We start from the raw sequence: 8532 nt of genomic DNA on the forward strand, positions 1-8532 counted from the left end.
TTCAATTCTGGAGACTTGACAGGGACACAAATTTAAGCTCCATGGAAGTCTTTTGAAGTATGTAAACACTTTGAAGAGAAATTGGCAGAGATTTTAATCTGCAGTAATGTGATTTATAGTTCTTACAACATTATAAATAGAAGTTTACATTTTAATATTTCCAAGCAAGTATAACACTGATTTCACAAATTGAAGAGCAGCGTTTGTTTTTCTCAGATATCACTAACATGTAAGCACATCTTTGTTATATGGGGGATATTAATACGGAGGACATTAAAATCAGGACCAAAATTTGTAAAGGATAGAACTGAATCCATGTGGCTGTAAACCTACTGCAATTCTGAATCAATCCTCTTTTATCATGATACGACTCATGATGATGCTTTCAAAAGTCACAATATTTTTTCTCTAAAAACTATTCTAACTTATCAAAAAAAGTCCTAAACAGGCTTTGATTGCATTTATTTGCTTTTCACTTTGAATTGCTAATCACTTTGCAGTTTCACTTCACGTGTTACAAAATTAAAAAAAAATTTTTCATTTAAATTTGAGAGACAGAGAGTGAGATACAGAGAGAGAGGGAGACACAGAATCTGAAGCAGGCCCCAGGCTCTGAGCTGTCAGCACAGAGTCCTGCACAAGGCTTGAACGCACAAAGTATGAGATCATGATCTGAGCCAAAGTTGGACGCTTAACCAACTGAGCCACCCAGGCGCCCCAGTAAAACAACTTTTAAATAAAGCATTCCAGGAATGCTATGCTTAGGGAATAACAACAACAAAAGTATTTCAATGCACAGCTTATCATTTCACTCTATGAAAGAAGCAGTTGGGTATATTATTTCTACCATAATTTGAGGCCTGTGCTCTTGATACCTATTCCTTCTTCCACGTTGTCTTTTGGGCTACTGGGCATATAAGTTCTTCATTCTTGCTGGTGCTCTTCTAAGGGAAAAAAATCATTCATTCTTCATTTAACTTTTTAATTTATAACCCTCTTTTGTAGAGAATAGTCTTTATCCTTCAAAATAAAATAAAAGCTTAAATGCTCAAATGCAGGGTGTTCTTTGGAGATAAAGGTACCCCACTGATTGGCAAAGGCAATGGATAGTCTTATACATTATAATACAGAGGCAAGGCTAACGACCTTGGCTTTGACAACTTTATAAAGTAAAAAGGTTAAAAAATAAGATAGGAAACTGGACAACCAGTAGTACAAATATTGCAAAGTTGCTCTAATGCATTTCTGTGTTGGCTTTATCAGAGAAATGCCTCAGAAGCCTAATTATATGCTTTCCTTTCTTTTCTAACTTAGAGGTAATTAAAGATAGAGATAGAGACAGAAATGACAAGGATGGAGATAAAGACATTATTTTGTGATTTTCCCAGGAGACTACTTTTTGCAATGAGAGTGAAATATGTTATTTGTAATTCAGATTGAACTTATCCCACCACTGGTGACATAAAAGGACTTATCATTACAAGGGAGTACATGGTCCCCCCTCTAGTTCAAGGTGTTATACACTGATCTTGCCTTGACAATGTTCACCTTCTGAAGACCTAGTAGAATCTTGCAGAATACCCTCAATTTTCAGGCAAATGCTTTATACATATTTTTTTTTTCAAAGGAGATCCTGGTGCATGTGTAAGAGGGAGTTGCCTCTTATGTCTTGAATAAGGTACCTAAAGTGATATATATTGACAATCAGAAATGCAATTGGATCACAGGGTGTTTAAGTGAAATTAACTTAAGGGGCGAGAAACACATAGAGGGGATAATAAGTTAAATTACATAAGTATACACTGTATATTAAGGCAGCCTGCTTAATCCCTAAGCCCCGGAGATGACCACAGGGTCGGAAATCCAGCTTTCCTTCCCTTGGTCTCAGTTCTGCCTAAGTGTGAGTATCTTACCAGGCTGAGAGTGGCTCTAGTTGTTCAAAATACATAGATTTTTGTATCATATGGATCCTCTGATTGGGTATGACAAGTCGGAAAGGTTTTCAATTTCACCAACTCCTGGATGTTATTTGAGAATTTATTATTTATAAAGCATCAGATGCCTTTGAGAGACATCATTGTGCAGCAGAGGGTAACACTGAGTGGTTTACTTGTTCTAAAATGTTTTTTAATATTTATATAAAACGTATCTCTTTACATTTTTTCTCCGTTATATGACTGTGTTAACCTGTAAAGTAAAATACCTCTACCTAGACTCATCTGTACTGTATTGTGCTTTTTCTTCTTAGTCAGTGATTCCAGCTACCCACCCAAACATCTGTTTGATGTTAATGGTAGTGATTGTTCAGACATGAGAGACTCTTTATCTGCTGACTTTAAAAATTAAAGCCAAATCCAGGTATAGCAACATAAAGATATTCCTCTGAATAAAGATTATAAGTTCCAACTAATGCAACTATTTCTGACTAATAATAAAACTCCTTAAAACAAAACAAAACTCCTGATTCTCTGAACTGCTATTCAAGCCTTGTGGTCTCTTAATACTCAGGTGAATAAAAAAACCTTTAATGGGAAAATAATTAATTACCAGAGTGGCAATAAAACCACAATGACCATTATTGTCCCACTGAGAGCATATACTGGGTGCTGAAATTACACAGGTGAACAAGACAAGGTGCTCTGGGAAGACCTCTTAAGAAGTCTTTTCTATAGGGGCGCCTGGGTGGCTCAGTCGCTTAAGCATCTGACTTCAGCTCAGGTCATCATGATTTCACAGCTCATGAATTCAAGCCCCGCGTCAGGCTCTGCACTGACAGCTCAGAGCCTGGAGCCTGCTTCTGATTCTGTGTCTCCCTCTCTCTTTGTCCCTCCCCCACTCACACCCTGTCTCTCTCTCTCTCAAAAAATAAAATAAAGGCATAAAATTTTTTTTAAATAAAAAAAGAGTCATTTAACAGACATAAACAGCCAATGTAGACATTTTTGGCAGGGGAAGGGGCACTGAGGGTGGGAATGGGGGTTGGAAGAGGAGACTATTATTCTAACTGCTACAGGAATTACATCAACTTTTTAAAATAAAATCTAAGGTCTAGTTGCATATGTGACATATTGCAGATGTTCAGTTAACATTCGATAAGTTAGTATATGAAGTCTAACATAATGTCCTTCAAAGTATAAATGTCATAACTATGATCTAAAATTTCACCTAATTATCCACCTTTCTGATAACAGTTTTAATACAATAAAGATCTGTAGAGGACCAACAGTGTCAAAGGTTACAAAACCCTGTGGTGACTCCACTCAGTGAAGCAGCTCAGATTCCTCACAGTGGAGTTGTTCTGTAGGAAATGAAATAGGAAATGGCATCATATTTAGCCCACTCAGCAGAAGAGCTTTCTGTTTCAAGAGGCACCATGCCAAGGTGATGTTTTCATTCTTCTCACCTTTACTATCTGGCTTAGTTTCTCTTTCCTAGGGGTTTCTTACCTAGAGTTTCCTACCATGACTTTTTAAAATATAAAGCATAAAATATTAAAATTAAAGTTATGATTCTAAAGCATTAATATTTTTATATCAATGGCACTTTAACTTGTCTTTTATTTTTAAAATTATATAGTTCATTTTCCAAACTGCCAATTTTGGAATCTAACCAGTATCTCTCTCTTACCTGGATGTCAGTTTGCCTTTGAGGCTGAGTAACCACAAACCCAGAGAATCTCCTGAGTGCTGTGGTTTGGCAAAGGACTACTGGAGCGGAGAGAATAGTTCCAGCAGATAAAATTCTCTCTGTACTTACTTAGGTTCTCTAAAAACACTCCTCCCTTTATCTATTGGGTTACTTACAAATGTTACTTATTTATTTCACAGTCCATAAGGACAGAGGGTTAAATCATTCCATGTCACACTGTTGTCACCTTTCTGTGCAGATCCCATGCCTTATTGATCGATTGATTCACTTTTATTTTCATTCCTCCCTCCCATCTTCCTCCCTCTATAGCCTGTGACTGTGTTTGATTTGTACTTTTGAGTTTTTCTGTGTCCTTTGAAAATTATTACTACAGTTTTGCCTGTATACATTATAATTTACATACATGCAATATTTTTACCTTTCTCACCAAACACTGGATTTTTGATAACTATCCATGTTATGGAAGATACATGTAATTATTTGCTTCTCACTGTTAGATAGCATTCTACAGTATATGCACACTATATTTTTCATATTTATTTTCCTACATAGAGGTTTATGCATTGCCTTCAGCTATCTAACTTGAGTAAACACAACAATGAATATCCTTGATAATCTGGTGATTATAGATTTTTGTGAGAATTTCTTTTTTTGATATGAACCATGTAGTATCATTATTGGATCAGCAATCTTGACTCAAGACTCAGGGTACTTTTCAGTCTGTCTACTTGCCTACCCCCCACCAGCAGTGTGTGAGTGTTTATGCTTCAAGTCCTCACTGACGTATGGCATTCTCATATTTGCTAATCTGTAAGGTAAACGTAGTACCTTACTGTTTTAATTTGTATTTCTCTGATTACCAGTGTATTTGAGGATTTCCTCACACTCATGTATGAACCATTTTGAATTTTTCTTCTGTGGATTGCCATTTCACATCCGCTCCCCCTTTGTCTGTTATGTTTATTGTTGTCTTTTGTTGATTTCCTGGATAGCCTTATCATAGATACTAATCACTTATTAATCTTAGCTTTAAACTCTGTCTCATCCTTCCATATTTATTTATACGTTGTACCTGGGAGTTCCACACTGGCTTTTGCTAAGTAAGACGGCTACAGCTTTAAAAGTTCAAATAAATAAATCTGCCAATATAAGCATCTCATAGTTTATAGTAACTCAAGGGATTAGATTATGAATAAACTATTCTCCTCATGTTATGGCAATAAGAAGAAAAAGCATTTCTCCTCCTGTGCCTGTATTCAGTCAAGTACTGTATGTGTGGTAGCTTTGGACTGTGTCAACTAAGCCTAGCTGGAACTACGTTTCCCAGAATTCCTTTCTCTTTGGATTAGGATTGTCCAAAGAAGAAATTTTATGAGGTTTGGAAGGTGGATGTGAAACAGCAGTCATTTCTGCATTCTAAAAGTCAGTGTAGGGTTATAGAAATTGCCATGCATTGTAGGACTGTTACTGACTTGCTGGCTCCCTTTGTTGATTTAGAGCAAAATCTGTGCCTTCAAGCCCTCCAGCCCCTGTGGTGTCTTCTGAGCTTCTCCAAAGCAGTGGATCTCATGATGAATTTCCTTCTTCAGCTTCTATGTGATTTGTGTATCGGACTATGGTGAAGGAGGCCAGCTTCACCTGCGGTCACCGACACTATGAAAGGTGAGGGGAACTTGAGACAGATGTGGATTCCAGTTACTTGAAGCTCTTTTACACTTTCACATCTAGAGTCACGTCTGCCAGCCAAGAAACTTCAGACTCAACACCAGACACAGAAGCAATAGATTTATATAGACTTCTCCCCCAGTTTCCATAATTACATAAAAGTCTAATCCCCATAATAAAACTCTCATTCCAATTATAGTTTTTCTGCTACTCTGGCCAAATTTTGATACAATATATATGCAGTAAAGATGGAAATATACACTTATATGTAAATATATGAACACAGAAATTTACTTATTGTTGAATCAGATTTGGGACATAATTCTAAGCAGGCAAAATAAATGCTTTGTTTATGGAGGCAGATAGTTTGGTAGAAAATAGAATCAATTCTGTTAACTAAATTCTTCAAGGGTGATCATTTTTTTAAATTTCAATTCCAGGGGCACCTGGGTGGCTCAGCTCAGGTCATGATCTCACAGTTCGTGGGTTCGATCCCCGCGTCGGGCTCTGTGCTGACAGCTAGTTCAGAGCCTGGAGCCTGCTTCAGATTCTGTATCTCCCTGTCACTCTGACCGTCCCCTGCTAGCGCTGTCTCTCTGTCTATCAAAAATCAATAAAAAACCATTAAAAAAATAAAAAATAAATAAAATTTCAATTCCAGTAGAGTTAACATACAGTATTAGTTTCAGGTGTACAATATCATGATTTAGCAATTCTATACATTATTTAGTGCTTATCACAATTAGAGAACTATTAATCCCCTTCACCTATTTCCCCCTTTCCTCTACCCATCTCCCCTCTGGTAACCATCAGTTTCTTCTCTGTTTTTTTATTTATCTCTTTTTATCTTTGTTGATTTTGTTTTGTTTCTTAAATTCCACATCAGAGTGAAATTATATGGTATTTGTCTTTCTCTGCCTTATTTCACTTAGAATTATACTCTCTAAGATCCATCCATGTTGTTGCAGATGGCAAGATCTCATTCTGTTTTTACAGCTGAGTAATATTTCATTGCACATAGATACCACCTCTTCTTTATCCATCCTCTATATGTGGATACTTGGGCTGCTTCCTTGTCTTGGCTATTATAAATAATGCTGCAGTAAACATAGAGGTACATATATCTTTTTGAATTACTGTTTTTGTACTCTTAGGGTAAATACTCAGTAGTGTAATTGGATGATATGGCAATTCTATTTTAAAATTTTTGAGGAAACTCCATACTGTTTTCCACATGGCTGCACCAATTTGCATTCCACCAACTGCATGATGGTTCCTTTTTCTCCACATCCTTGCCAACACTGGTGTTTCTTGTGTTTTTTATTTTAATCACTCTGACAGGAGTGAGAATATATCTCATTGTGGTTTTGGTTTGTATTTCAGTGACGATGAATGATGTTGAGCATCTTTTCATGTGTCTTTTGGCCATCTCTATGTCTTCTTTGGAATATTGTCTGTTCATGTCTTCTGCCCTTTTAAGAGCAATGATTTTTTAACCTATCTTGGATATATGACCACTTTGGAAATCTGATGAGAAGTAGTGACTCCTTTCTTAATAAAAATACAATGTTTTAAAGTGTACTAGTTTAGCATGTTCACAGATCTCTTAAAACTGGTCAGCAGAGTCGCCTAAATCTTTGAGGGGTTATGAATACCAGGATAAAACCTACTATCCTAGGCCAAGGCACACATTTTGTTTCTTGCCAATTTACTTTGTGCCTGCTTAGCTTATTTCTTTAGAATGTAGTTCTAAAATGGGAGATCAGGGGTGCCTGGGGGGGCTCAGTTGTTAAGTGTCTGACTTTGGTTCAGGTCGTGGTCTCATGGTTCATAAGTTTGAGCTCCTCATCAGGTCTCTGCTGTCAGCACGGAGCCCGCTTTGTATGCTTTGTGCCCCTCTCTCTCTGCCCCTACCCCACTTGCTCTCTCTCTCACGCACTCTCTCAAAAATAAATAAACATTAAAAAATAATAAAATAAATTGGATTAGATCTCATATTCAACCCATATATAGTCCAGATGCCTTAACTCTTCCAACCAACACAGGTCAGATGTTTTTCACATGTGTGCTATGAGTCACAAGCAGGATCTAGTGAGAACATAAGGATGTGAAAATGTATTTCACATAATTAAATGAAAATTTATTCCTGCTAGTCATAATTAACAATTGGAATTTCTGCCAATGGGTGTTTGATGGTACTGTCTCATACTCAAGGTAACAAACTTTAAATTATGGTCTGAACAATAGTTTCTGTTTTTGAAGCCAGGAGTTGATAATAAATATTTAAGCAGTCTGATGTTCTTTAATATGTTTCTGTATGACTTCCAGAGTCCAGAAATCCAGAAAGCTTCCTTCTGTCACTGTGGAACAGCCAGCAAACACCTTGAATGGCAAGAGTTTGGTAATATTTAGCAAAATTCAGTTAAGGCAGATTCAGATTAAAACTGCTTTCCCAAGCCAAGAACAAATAGACACCAGACATTGATGTGGAGGGAAACACAGCTGATCACACAGTTTTCTAATCCCTTTTGTTTAGAGTAAAATATTTACATTTATTTTTTTTAATGATGAGCAATCCTTTCTAATGAAAAGGTGACTAAAATGCGTACTCCTTAATTGCGTTTAAAAGAAGCCATATAATAAAAAGCTACGAACTAACCTAATCATTCTACTTTCTAATTTCAACTTATTTCTAAGGAAATGAAATGAGATAGTGATGATATAATCCTGGGAAATATTGAGATGTAAAGAAGAGCTAAGAAAAACTGATTACATAACCATGACTAATTTTCTCAAGCTTTTCATGACATCAGTTACCAGTTCCCACCAGGTTACTTCCTAACCAACAGTGGATTTGGGGGACATAAAGTAAAGAGATTGTTCATTAAAGAATTCAGATTGATTTTTCCCTTTCACAATATGGCTATGTGAGACACACCAATTACTTAAGCCCCAACATGCTTTGGGATATCCTTCTCCTTTTCTCCTAGATGCTGAAAATTCAAATCACCTTCTTTTAAGATGCTAGGGAATGAAGAAGAGGGGGAATTGAGAAAGTTCTGGAATTAGATGTGGTGATGGTTACTTAATCTGTGTTACTAAAAACTATTCAACTGTGTGCTTTAAATGGCGAATGTTATGGTATGTCAATTATATCTCACTAAAACTCCACAAACACCATAAAACTATGTAAAAATAAAATTCCCACCAATAAAAATC

The 8532-nt window shown here is 36.4% G+C and overlaps 1 long non-coding RNA gene across 1 annotated transcript in view; it reads left to right on the plus strand.

Moving 5' to 3' along the window:
* The window catches only part of LOC115289110, a 367076-nt gene extending 359166 nt beyond the window's left edge, over window positions 1-7910 (plus strand). Inside the window, exons 5-6 of the long non-coding RNA XR_003907384.1 lie at window positions 5146-5310; window positions 7642-7910. This is a non-coding gene — a long non-coding RNA (uncharacterized LOC115289110). The remainder of the gene's footprint in view (window positions 1-5145; window positions 5311-7641) is intronic.
* Window positions 7911-8532: the final 622 nt, after the last annotated feature.

Source organism: Suricata suricatta, chromosome 4, assembly GCF_006229205.1.
Source record: "Suricata suricatta isolate VVHF042 chromosome 4, meerkat_22Aug2017_6uvM2_HiC, whole genome shotgun sequence".
In the NCBI taxonomy this organism is placed as follows: Eukaryota; Metazoa; Chordata; class Mammalia; order Carnivora; family Herpestidae; genus Suricata; species Suricata suricatta.